This window comes from Bombina bombina, chromosome 6 (genome assembly GCF_027579735.1).
Source record: "Bombina bombina isolate aBomBom1 chromosome 6, aBomBom1.pri, whole genome shotgun sequence".
In the NCBI taxonomy this organism is placed as follows: Eukaryota; Metazoa; Chordata; class Amphibia; order Anura; family Bombinatoridae; genus Bombina; species Bombina bombina.
This window is the reverse complement of record NC_069504.1, coordinates 113888210-113902048: the sequence shown is the minus strand read 5'-3', so window position 1 is coordinate 113902048 and position 13839 is coordinate 113888210. Positions and strand designations below refer to the sequence as shown.

At 35.6% G+C, this 13839-nt stretch overlaps 1 protein-coding gene across 1 annotated transcript in view; it reads right to left on the bottom strand.

Moving 5' to 3' along the window:
• Positions 1-13839, bottom strand: part of PRKAR2B (protein kinase cAMP-dependent type II regulatory subunit beta) — a 414633-nt gene that overhangs the window by 362460 nt on the left and 38334 nt on the right. The window lies entirely within an intron of this gene.

The window sequence follows — 13839 nt, the reverse complement described above, 5'->3', positions numbered from 1 at the left end:
TTAAGTTTTCTTCATTTGCTTTTTATGAAGTTCTATCCATACCGCAGGCAATCTTTTTGACCCTAATGAATTCTATGTATTTTTTTTTTTTGAGTACCCAAAAGTAAGATTTGGCAAAATTCATCAATATGTCTCTCCAGTTTCTCCAGTTATTATATTCTGCTGATTCACTAGTGAATGTAGAGATGACAAACGTAGAAATATAGTAAGATATATCTCTTAGTGAATTTTGGATACTGAACTATAATTTTGGCTGGATATGTCAGTTTGCCCATTGACCCCTTACTAGACTGATTTGCTATTTAACCTAAGGCTAGAAGTATCAAGGCCCATTTATAATTTGTTATTATATTAGAGGCCAGGGGGAAGCACCGTGGCAACCCTATTTTACTTAAAATTTTACCTAAAAATGTCCTTGTTTATCTACCTTACCAACATTTTTATTGGAGCCTGTTACCCAATAACACTACAGTAAATGTAATAATACTCTGCTATATGTGCATCAATTTAATCTTGCATCAAAACTTTTTAGTAATTTGTTGTGTTCATAGTAATAGATAGATCATTGAAAACTTTATTAGTGTCTTCAATACAAAATTGTATCTACACAGCTTATATGTATAACTTAACAGACTTTATTAATGCAGATACTATTGTGTATATACTATATATGTATATAATATAAACAGCCATGCAACCAACCAAAATCTTCTCAAATTTTAGGATTATAGTATATATTTTATATTTCTAGAAAAAATATTTCATAAAAAAATGGTATTCTTGCAATATACATAATTTATAAATATAAATTATAAATATAAATATATATAAATATACACTATTAATGAAAATATTACTTTAAGTTTCATAAAAAATGCAGTGCCAATAGTTTTCTAATGAATGTGATTAACCTACATTTTGAGTCCCAGCTGAAGCAGTACCCTAATGAATTCAATGTAATTCCCTCCATCAGGAATGGATTCATTTTAAGAAATCCAAATAAATACAGTTAATCACTTGTTTGTAGTAGAAATATCTAATAACAAACATGAATTCATGGGCATTTTTATGGCTGTGCCCAACAGCACTGTAAAAAATATGTTGTTTTTCTATATAATTTGGCAATTTACCAGGAACATAAAAAAACATCTTTGTTAAACTAATGTTAAAATGAAATATTGATCTAATAATTTATTCATAATATATCTATAAATATCACTCCACAGTACAAAAAGGTCACACAGAACACTGCAATAAAATTACTAAATTGTATAAAGATTAGAAATATACTATTTTCAAATGTATCTATTAAACAGGGTATAACTTTTTAATGCTTTGCCTAAATCTTATTACATAAACTGTGATATATATATATATATATATATATATATATATATATATATATATATATATATATATATATGATATCAGAATATATTAATTACCTAAGGATATACTGATTGGATTGTATAACAGTCGCTGTATACTATTAGTATACTATATATATATATATATATATATATATATATATATATATATATATATATATATATAGGTTTTCTACTGCAGCACAAAAATCTGATATAGAACTAAATAAATTTATGTGTAGGAAAAAGAATAAAAAAAACACATTTGTATTAGAAAAGCAAATGGAATATTATGAGTAATAAAAACAAAAGCAAAATGGAGTACAAATTTGTAAAAAATTTGTATCGGGCAACAATTATTCTTGTTAGTATATTTAGTTAGTATATTTATAGTAGTAAAAAAATTATTGAAATAATAAATATAACAATGCACCTTTTTATGTTCATTATTTTTTAAACAATGTTGTTTATAACAAAAAGATAAATACATTATAAATAATGATTCACTACATTTGAAACATCTGATTATTGACAAATTAAATTAGAAAATGAGATAAAAGCAGTATGGGCAAATATGATAATGCAAGTCTGAGAAAGTCGTTTAAATAATTTATTACAAGGATATTTTATATTTTTCTTACATTATTCCCTTTTAGCTATATCATTAAAAGCCACACAAATATTAAAATGCACTAAACTATAATTCATAAAAAGTGTTTTAGTAACAAAATAAATTCTGTTTTTAAAATAAATACTAATCATAAACAGTGTTCTGAATAAGGTTGATTTGAGATGTTCAAGGTTAAAATAGCTGTATATAAAAGCAGCACAGTAATACCATTTAAATAAGTTAACCCCCCCCCCCCAAAAAAAAAAAGCAAAAAACATTTCAAATGTTTAATTTCCTATTACAAAATGATGGCTCAAAATTACATTTTCTTTTGCAAACATTGTTGTATTTGTATATTTTCTTTTCTACATTGTTAATGTAAACTTTGAAATATAGTAAAATATAGTTACTATTGCTAACATGATATTTATCAATGATTTCAAATTGATCTAATGCATATATATTATTTGTTTTGTACAACAAAGCTTTGAAAATTAGTTTATTTTTCTCAGTAACTGTATATACCAAATACAATTTGTAATTACAGCAAAACAAACCTGAAGATTAACCTGCAAGTCTAAGCACACTTTACAACAACTGTATTATTACTAGCATTGTCCTTGCACACTTACCACTATTTTTCTGTATGCCTTTTGTCACATTGTAAGATCCAAATTTAGCAGTCATTTTCAACAATGCAAAATGAAAGAAACATTGATACCAACTGCATCATTATCATCAGCCTTTGCTCTTCAATGTCAGTATCAGGTTTTTCCTCTGCCTTAAGAATGACGTAAGCAATAATAACAGTGGCTAAAAGCACCAAGCAAACAGGCCATGGCCAATCCGAGGCTATAGAAACTCATTAATTACATACCTCATGGAATGACAATTCAGATGCAAATTGCTGGCTAAAAAATCAGCTTGCTTTACTGTGAAACATAAACTGTCAGGCATGCTCTCTCAATATCTTCTCTTTAAACAAGGTTATTATTAGACAAGCTCAGGTTTATAGGTATCACTAACCTCTGGATGATATGTATTGCAGTACTTGGATGGTATGCTTAAAAATAGCATAATAAATAGGATGTTAAATGTAGGAGAATCATCTGCTATAGTTATCCTGAGGTTACTGTAATAAGTTTTTAGTTGTTGAACTTAAAAACATTCTTGTGTTAAATATTGTAAAGGACCATTTAATACATTAGAATTGCATAACCAACAAATGGATAATAAAATGAGAGGGCGTTTAAAGAGCAGTATTCCTGACAAAGTTCAATGCTTTTTCCTATTTCCCTGACCCCTCTATCATATGACAGCTATCAGCCAATCACAGACTCATATATGTATACACTGTTAACACTTGTACATGCTCAGCAGGACCTGGTGCCTCAGAAAGTGTGCATATAAATAAACACTGCCCAATTTGATAATGGGAGGAAATTTGAGTATTTCTTAAAATTCTATGTTCTATTTGAATCATTAAACTTTAATTTTGACTTAAAGGGACACTAAACCCACTCTTTCATGATCCAAATAGAGAATACAATTTTAAACAACATTCCAATTTACTTCTATTATCTAATTTGTTTAATTCTTTAGATATCCTTTGTTGAATAAATAGCAATGCACATGGGTAAACCAATCACACGAGGCATCTATGTGCAGCAACCAATTAGCAGCTACTGAGCCTATCTAGATATGGGGGTCGATCCGATAAAAATCGTCGCCCGCAAAAGCCGGCGACGCCAATAATTGCGCGGATTTGGTATCCTATATACGGCGTAAGCTAGAAGTTACGCGCGTATATTTCTGCCGTCGCCCGCAGTTTTTTGGGCCATAGGCAGGTATACCAAACCCGCGCAGTTTGGTATCCAATATGCAGCGTAAGGACTTACGTGGCGAAAATGGAGAAAACTTACTCCATTTTCACCTCGCCACAAAAAGCAGCCGTAAGAAGCCTTACGCTGACTATTGGAGCCCCGTAACTTCCTAAACTGGCTGCTAAAATAAACCTAACACCTAACGCATGCGCAATGTCTATCTCCCTGTCAACCGCGATCTGCTAAAATAAACCTAACACCTAACGCATGCGCAATGTCTATCTCCCTGTCAACCGCGATCCCCCCCCCCCCGAAATCCCTAATAAAGTTATTACCCCCTAAAACGCCGCTCCCGGACCCCGCCGCCATCTACATAAACTAACCCCCTACTGTGAGCCCCTAAAACCGCCGCCATCTACCTTATCTATCCCGTAATCTGACCCCTTACACCGCCGCCACCTATATAAAAATTATTAACCCCTAATTTAATCTACCTACCCCGCCGCCAGCTATATAAAAATTATTAACCCCTAATCTAATCCCCCTATACCGCCGCCAGATATATTAATATTATTAACCCCTAATGTAAGCCCCTTACACCGCCGCCATCTCTATTAAAATGATTAACCCCTAATTTAATCTACCTACCCCGCCGCCAGCTATATTATCTATATTAACCCTAAGTATATTATAGTTAATATAGTTATTACATTATATATATTAACTATATTAACCCTAATTATATTAGGGTTAATATAGTTACTATAGTATTTATATTAACTATATTAACTCTATCTAACCCTAACTACATTTATATTAAATTAATCTAATTAATTTATAAACTAAAATATACCTATTTAAATCTAAATACTTACCTATAAAATAAACCCTAAGATAGCTACAATATAATTAATAATTACATTGTAGCTATTTTAGGGTTAATATTTATTTTACAGGTAAATAGTTAATTATTTTAACTAGGTATAATAGATATTAAATAGTTATTAACTATTTAATATCTACCTAGTTAAAATAATTACCCAATTACATGTAAAATAAATCCTAACCTAAGTTACAAATACACCTACACTATCAATAAATTTAATAAACTACAAACATCTATCTAAAAATACAATTAAATTAACTAAACTAAATTACAAAAAAAAACAAACACTAAATTACAAAAAATAAAAAAAAGATTACAAGATTTTTAAGCTAATTACACCTATTCTAAGCCCCCTAATAAAATAATAAACCCCCAAAATAAAAAAATTCCCTGCCCTATTCTAAATTAAACAAATTTCAAAGCTCTTTACCTTACCAGCCCTTAAAAGGGCCTTTTGTGGGGCATGCCCCAAAGAATTCAGCTCTTTTGCATTCAACAAATACAATCCCCCCCCCCCATTACAACCCACCACCCACATACCCCTATTCTAAACCCACCCAAACCCCCCTTAAAAAAGCCTAACACTACCCCCCTGAAGATCTCCCTACCTTGTCTTCACCACACCGGGCCGAACTCCTGATCCGATCCGGGCGATGTCGTCCTCCAAGCGGCAAAGAAGAATTCTTCCTCCGGCGACGTCTTCCTCCAAGCGGCAGCAAAGTCTTCATTCTTCCGGCGGCATCTTCAATCTTCTTTCTTCGCTCCGCCGCCGCGGAGCATCCATCCCGGCCGACTGCTGAACTTGGAATGAGGTACCTTTAAATGACGTCATCCAAGATGGCGTCCGCCGAATTCCGATTGGCTGATAGGATTCTATCAGCCAATCGGAATTAAGTTAAAAAAATCTGATTGGCTGATTGAATCAGCCAATCAGATTCAAGTTCAATCCGATTGGCTGATCCAATCAGCCAATCAGATTGAGCTCGCATTCTATTGGCTGTTCCGATCAGCCAATAGAATGCGAGCTCAATCTGATTGGCTGATTGGATCAGCCAATCGGATTGAACTTGAATCTGATTGGCTGATTCAATCAGCCAATCAGATTTTTTTAACTTAATTCCGATTGGCTGATAGAATCCTATCAGCCAATCGGAATTCGGCGGACGCCATCTTGGATGACGTCATTTAAAGGTACCTCATTCCAAGTTCAGCAGTCGGCCGGGATGGATGCTCCGCGGCGGCGGAGCGAAGAAAGAAGATTGAAGATGCCGCCGGAAGAATGAAGACTTTGCTGCCGCTTGGAGGAAGACGTCGCCGGAGGAAGAATTCTTCTTTGCCGCTTGGAGGACGACATCGCCCGGATCGGATCAGGAGTAGGACAAGGTAGGGAGATCTTCAGGGGGGTAGTGTTAGGCTTTTTTAAGGGGGGTTTGGGTGGGTTTAGAATAGGGGTATGTGGGTGGTGGGTTGTAATGGGGGGGGGGATTGTATTTGTTGAATGCAAAAGAGCTGAATTCTTTGGGGCATGCCCCACAAAAGGCCCTTTTAAGGGCTGGTAAGGTAAAGAGCTTTGAAATTTGTTTAATTTAGAATAGGGCAGGGAATTTTTTTTATTTTGGGGGTTTATTATTTTATTAGGGGGCTTAGAATAGGTGTAATTAGCTTAAAAATCTTGTAATCTTTTTTTTATTTTTTGTAATTTAGTGTTTGTTTTTTTTTGTAATTTAGTTTAGTTAATTTAATTGTATTTTTAGATAGATGTTTGTAATTTATTAAATTTATTGATAGTGTAGGTGTATTTATAACTTAGGTTAGGATTTATTTTACAGGTAATTGGGTAATTATTTTAACTAGGTAGATATTAAATAGTTAATAACTATTTAATATCTATTATACCTAGTTAAAATAATTAACTATTTACCTGTAAAATAAATATTAACCCTAACATAGCTACAATGTAATTATTAATTATATTGTAGCTATCTTATGGTTTATTTTATAGGTAAGTATTTAGATTTAAATAGGAATATTTTAGTTAAAAATGAATTAGATTAATTTAATATAAATTTAGTTAGGGTTAGATAGAGTTAATATAGTTAATATAAATACTATAGTAACTATATTAACTATATTAACCCTAATATAATTAGGGTTAATATAGTTAATATATATAATGTAATACCTATATTAACTATAATATACTTAGGGTTAATATAGATAATATAGCTGGCGGCAGGGTAGGTAGATTAAATTAGGGGTTAATCATTTTAATAGAGATGGCGGCGGTGTAAGGGGCTTACATTAGGGGTTAATAATTTTAATATAGATGGCGGCGGTGTTAAGGGCTCACTTTAGGGGGTTATAGATATAATATAGCTGGCGGCGGGGTACGGGAGCGGCGGTTTAGGGGTTAATAACTTTATTAGGTTGCGGCGGGGTAAAGGAGCGGCGGTTTAGGGGTTAATAGCTTTTTTATTGTTAGGATAGTGAGGGGGGATAGCGGATAGAGGGTTAGACAGTGCGGGCTATGTTAGGGAGGCGTGTTAGACAGTGCGGGTGTTTTAGACTTTAGTCAGGTTTTATAGGCGCCGGCAGATTCTAACGTGGCGCAAGTCACTGGCGACGCCAGAAATTTGTACTTGCGCAGATTTCTGGACATCGCTGGTTTGTGAGACTTACGGCACGTTAGCATCTGATGGCGACCTATATGGGATGGCTCGAGTTGCGAGCTGAAACTGCGGGCGACGCCGGTCTCCTCGCTTGCGCCGCAAACTGCGATCGATATCGGATCGCGCCCATGATTTTAAGCAAAGTATATCAAGAGAATGAAGCAAATTAGATAATAGAAGTAAATTAAAAAGTTGTTTAAAATTGTATGCTCTTTCTAAATCATAAAAGAAACATTTTGGGTTTAATGTCCCTTTAAGTGCCCCTTTAAAGGGACATTAAACACTATGGACTAGATTACAAGTGGAGCGCTAAATTATCATGCTTCCGCAAATGGGCAAATTTGCACGTTTGCGATAATTAACCAGCCATTACAAGTTGCTGGTTATTGCTACTGCCAGCTCACTGTAGCAACCAGATCTCTGGTTAATTATCTAAAAGTGCCCTAAATGCCCTCAAAATAGAGGGCATTGTAGTTTTTATTTAAAAAAAAAGGCAGTTCTGGGCCTGGGGCTTTAAAGTTGGTGGGAGTGGGGTGTTAGAAAAAAACGGCACTGAAAAGTGCTTTAACATTGCTGTCTATGGGAACTGTGTGTGCCTATAGACTGCAATGTAAATATATATGTATATGATTATATACATATACAGTATATTAATGTGCTAGTATGTGTATATACCCATATAAACACATAAATATATATGTATATATTCATATACATATATATTTAAAAAATGCTGCCCATTGCAGCGCTACATACCTCCTGCGCTGCTTGAGGTTTTGAGCCTATGGAAGCGCCCTCTTGTAAACACAATGCTTCCTAGCAATGCAAACGCGAGCTCTCGTTCGCATTGCAATTAAATTGTAATACAGCACACATTATCGTGCGCTGGTATTACAAAGTGGAGCGCTAATATTGCTTGCATGCAAGCTATATTTAATGCTCCACTTGTAATCTGGCCCTAAATAAATCATTGCTTGAATGATGTATTCAGAGGAAAGTTTAGCCTGAGGATAATTTGTACATGTATTTTTAAAAATTATATTAGTTGCCGCCATATTGTAACTTCGGTTACCTTTTCTGCTGAGGCCAATTAGGAATGGTTATAAATGGTTTACTAGAGTGTGCAACCAATGACTGTATGGAATACAGCTGTGTCTGCACTTCCATGTGAAACATGCACACAAACAATATTCAGAATTACATTTCAGGAAAGGAGAACAAAATAAATAATGAAAGTATATTGCAAAGTTATTTTACTACATGTAATTAAACAACGTATATTAATATCTTGAGGTGTTTAATGTTTATTAAAACTAATTACATGGTCCCAGCCTTATACAATTCTAATTATAGGAATGCTGCAGAAAAAGTGTGTGCTCTTTGTTCAATTAAATATATATTAGCCTATATCAGGTTTTTTTGTTGGGGTTCTCATCGGTACCGCCACCTCTGCCAACTCATAAGAGGTAATATTTGTAATCATCATGTGAGGGGCTGCAAAATACATCAAACATTGTAAATAATCTTGTCTCTTTGCTTTTCTCAAAGTTACTGAGCAGAATATATCAATCAAAAATCAATGAGTACCGACACCTTTTCTTTTACAAAAAAAGCACTGGCCTATATAAACATTATTGTTAGGGCATATTTTTATTTTTTGTTCTCCCTACCCCGCAAAACAATTCTGCAGATGCTCATGAAAGAAATTCTTAACAGACACATCAGAGATTCATTGCAAACTTATTATCTACAACAGGGGTCTGTACTTTCATAGCCTATCCAACTGGAAACTTGGCTCTTCCACTGTATGAGGTAACAGCTCAAATGTAAATAATATAACTTTTCCATCTCAACTTATTTGAAACAGTTGACTTTTTTTAGCACAGGTTGCTAATGTCAAGTAATGTTAGCAGAGAGTCTCATGAAATTTGTGGATTGTATCTAACCTTGCAAAATACAGGCTTACAGAGGTATATTATTAATAAACATTTACAGAAGGCATGGGTGTCTGAACAGCTTTTTCCATGTGGGGGAAAAATGTCCAGAATATTTGCCCCCTCTGAGCCCTCCATTCTATGACTGAATGTTTATTTTAGTCCCAGATTTTTTGTCTTTTAGAATAGAGCTACAAGATGGTGGCGCCGAGTATAAAATGCAAAGCTTTACCAACTGGATTCTGTAATGAGTTACAAAAAAGAGAATGGCTTTAAAGAGAACTGCCATACAGGAGGAAAAGCACTGGCATGGGGAGTAGTAACCATACTACTGTAGTTTTACCCAGCAGTTTAATGTCCCTTTAAGTCAACACACTATTGTCCCATAACTGTGGCTTTTAGAGAACTGTGTAAATTTGCAAGAAGTACAATCTGAGATTGTTCTCAGAATATGTAAATAATTATACATTTAGGGTACTGTTAATTAAACTATGAAGGAATTGCTTTGGTTTTATTATTGTTCTTGTGACACTTTTTAAAATGATAAAACCCCCATTCTTAATCACTTAAAGGGACTTAAATCACATAGATTACAATGTAAAACAAGCAATTATGCATTGTATCAAACCATTTACATTCACTTTCATTATTTATTTTGTCAAATTTTCTTATAATTTAACAGGAAATTGTTTTCCTATTTTCAAAATCAGTTTTTGGTGAAGGCAACAAAAGGAAATACAGGACTTTAGCTGTGTTATCTGACATTCTGTTACCTTGTCCATGGTTTCTGGACACTTATGAGTTATACATGCTGCAGGGTGTGCAGAGAGGACCATGAGCAGTGCTGTTCAGTGTCACCATTTGTGTGCCATCTTCTGTCTATGTACTGACCTTTCGCTTAGACCTGACTATTCTTCTGCTTAACCCCTTAACGTTGCATGTTGTACAGGGTACGTCGCACACAACCTGGTCTTTAAAGACCAGCGACGTACCCTGTACGACATTAGGGGTTTAAAGCGGCTGGAAGCGATCCTGCTCGCTTCCAGCTGCTTTCCGGTTATTGCAGTGATGCCTCGATATCGAGGCATCCTGCAATAACACCCCTTGGCCATCCGATGCAGAGAGAGCCACTCTGTGTATCATTGGTGGGTGGGAGCTGCAGTGGGAGGCGGGTGGGCGGCCATCGATGTGAGCTATGATGTGGAGGGGGGCGGGATCGCGGGCGTGACAGTCGGGGGCGCGCACGGAGGCGCGCGCACGTGCACTGGAGGGCGGGGGCGGGAGCGTGCATGGGGTGGAACGGCTACACTACAGAAATGTAAAAAAAATAAGTGGGATAGAGTGAGGTACAAAATAATTTTAAAAATACATCTAAGGGATCTAGGAGGGGGTGGGGGATTGCTCTTTGGCTGGGGGAAAGCTACACTACAGAAAAAAATAATAAAATCTAAAAAAGCAGGGTTTTTTTTGTAAACTGGGTACTTGCAGACAGCTGCCAGTACCCAAGATGGCTACCAATAAGGTAGAGGGGGAGGGATAGAGAGCTGTTTGGGGGGGATCAGGGAGGTTGGGGGCTAAAAATACCTTTTATTTTAGTACTGGAAGACTTTCTGCCAGTACTTAAGATGGCAGGGACAATTGTGGGGTGGGGGAGGGAAGAGAGCTGTTTGGGAGGGATCAGGGGGTGTGATGTGTCAGGTGGGAGGCTGATCTCTACATTAAAGCTAAAATTAACCCTGCAAGCTCCCTACAAGCTACCTAATTAACCCCTTCACTGCTAGACATAATTCACATGTGATGCGCAGCGGTATTTAGCGGCCTTCTAATTACCAAAAAGCAAAGCCAAAGCCATATATGTCTGCTATTTCTGAACAAAGGGGATCCCAGAGAAGCATTTACAACCATTTGTGCCATAATTGCACAAGCTGTTTGTAAATAATTTCAGTGAGAAACCTAAAGTTTGTGAAAAAAATTGTGAAAAAGTGAAAAAAATTTTTATATTTGATCGCATTTGGCGGGGAAATGGTGGCATGAAAAATACCAAAATGGGCCTAGATCAATACTTTGGGTTGTCTACTACACTACACAAAAGCTAAAATTAACCCTACAAGCTCCCTAATTAACCTCTTCACTGCTGGGCATAATACACATGTGGTGCGCAGCTGCATTTAGCGGCCTTCTAATTACCAAGAAACAACGCCAAAGCCATATATGTCTGCTATTTCTGAACAAAGGGGATCCCAGAGAAGCTTTTACAACCATGTGTGCCATAATTGCACAAGCTGTTTGTAAATAATTTCAGTGAGAAACCTAAAATTGTGAAAAATGTAACGTTTTTTTTCATTTGATCGCATTTGGCGGTGAAATGGTGGCATGAAATATACAAAGATGGGCCTAGATCAATACTTGGGGTTGTCTACTACACTACACTAAAGCTAAAATTAACCCTAGAAGCTCCCTACATGCTCCCTAATTAACCCCTTCACTGCTGGGCATAATTCACGTGTGGTGCGCAGTGGCATTTAGCGGCCTTCTAATTACCAAAAAGCAATGCCAAAGCCATATATGTCTGCTATTTCTGAACAAAGGGGATCCCAGAGAAGCGTTTACAACCAATTATGCCATAATTGCACAAGTTGTTTGCAAATAATTTCAGTGAGAAACCTAAGGTTTGTGAAATAATTTGTGAAAAAGTGAACAATTTTTTTTATTTGATCTCATTTGGCTGTGAAATGGTGGCATGAAATATACCAAAATGCGCCTAGATCAATACTTTGGGATGTCTTCTTTTAAAAAAAAATATATACATGTCAAGGGATATTCATGGATTCCTGAAAGATATCAATGTCCCAATGTAACTAGCGCTAATTTCCACCCCCCCCCCCTTTTTTAATTTTTTTTTTCTCTCTCATTTTTCTAAGACACAAATTGACACTCACGATAATATATTCACTTTTTTCTCTCTTCTTTTTGTCCTTTCACCTTTTTCTTTGCGGCGCACTTTTTTGGGGTTTTTTTTTTTTTTGTCTTTCTTTCTTTCTTTCTTTCTTTCTTTTTCTTCATATTTCACGTATGGATACATTTTTAAATTCACCATTAAACCACAAAACCACTCCACTAACCATGACTTCCAGACCCAGGGACAGGAGGAATAAAACAACACCTGAAATTGTGGTGGAATTACATCCTGAACCAACCCCTACTACAAAACATCCTGATGTCACAAGTTCGCAGTCACTAGTGAATAACATAATAGAAGCTCTGAATCCAAAATTTGAGTCTCTTAGGTTAGAGATTAAACAAGATATACACACATTGGCTATGGAAGTTAAGCAATTCTCAATAAGGATTCAAGAGGTCGAACAAAGAGTCTCTGATATTGAAGATCGTACAGCAACATTTGATAATAAATTACAGGCAAACTCACTATCTATGACAGAAATGCAGAATAAGATCGAGGATATAGAAAACTGATCCAGGCGAAATAACCTCAGAATAATTGGGGTCCCTGAAACTCTCCAACAGTCCGATTTAATGAAATTTGTAACTGAGACCCTTCCCCAGCTTTTAAACATCTCACAAGAGTTATTACCCTTAACAGTGGAGAGGGTCCACAGACTGGGGAGATCTCCCCTAGTAACTGGTGATAGAATTAGATCTAGACCTATAATAGCGAAATATCTAAATTATCAAGACAAAGTAACTAGCGCTAATTTTGAAAAAAAGTGGTTTGGAAATAGAAAAGTGCTACTTGTACTTATTGCCCTATAACTTGCAAAAAAAGCAAAGAACATGTAAACATTGGGTATTTCTAAACTCAGGACAAAATTTAGAAACTATTTAGCATGGGTGTTTTTTGATGGTTGTAGATGTGTAACAGATTTTGGGGGTAAAAGTTAGAAAAAGTGTTTTTCCATTTTTTCCTCATATTTTATATTTTTTTTTAATAGAAATTATAAGATATGATGAAAATAATTGTATTTTTAGAAAGTCCATTTAATGGCGAGAAAAACGGTATATAATATGTGTGGGTAAAGTAAATGAGTAAGAGGAAAATTACAGCTCAACACAAACCGCAGAAATGTAAAAATAGCCCTGGTCCTTAAGGGAAAGAAATTGAAAAATGGCCTTGTCCTTAAGGGGTTAAAGGCCCATAAAAAGTTAACAATTAAATTGACCTAATGTTTCAGCATTTTATTATTGCACTATTGCTTGCATATAACTATGATTAACTCCTGCAAAGGGTTTAAACATATTGTTTATATCCGATCCAGAGCAGCAATGTGAAACTGGAGCTAGCTGGTGATTGGTGGCTAACCACACATGCTGCCTCCTGCATACTTCACAATATTTCCTATAGACATTTTGAGAGTGGAGGTGAGGGAGCTTGTCAGTGATTTGTGGGAGGGGCCTGCATGTGCTATAGATTGGGTCGTGTTGGACTGTGGGTGGAGTCTGTGTGGACCATGGTCTGAGTTGGGGTAGGTCTTATTTTCGCTCTGGAAACCAAATCATTGAATCTGAAGGAGAGGCAGCAGGAGAGACACCAG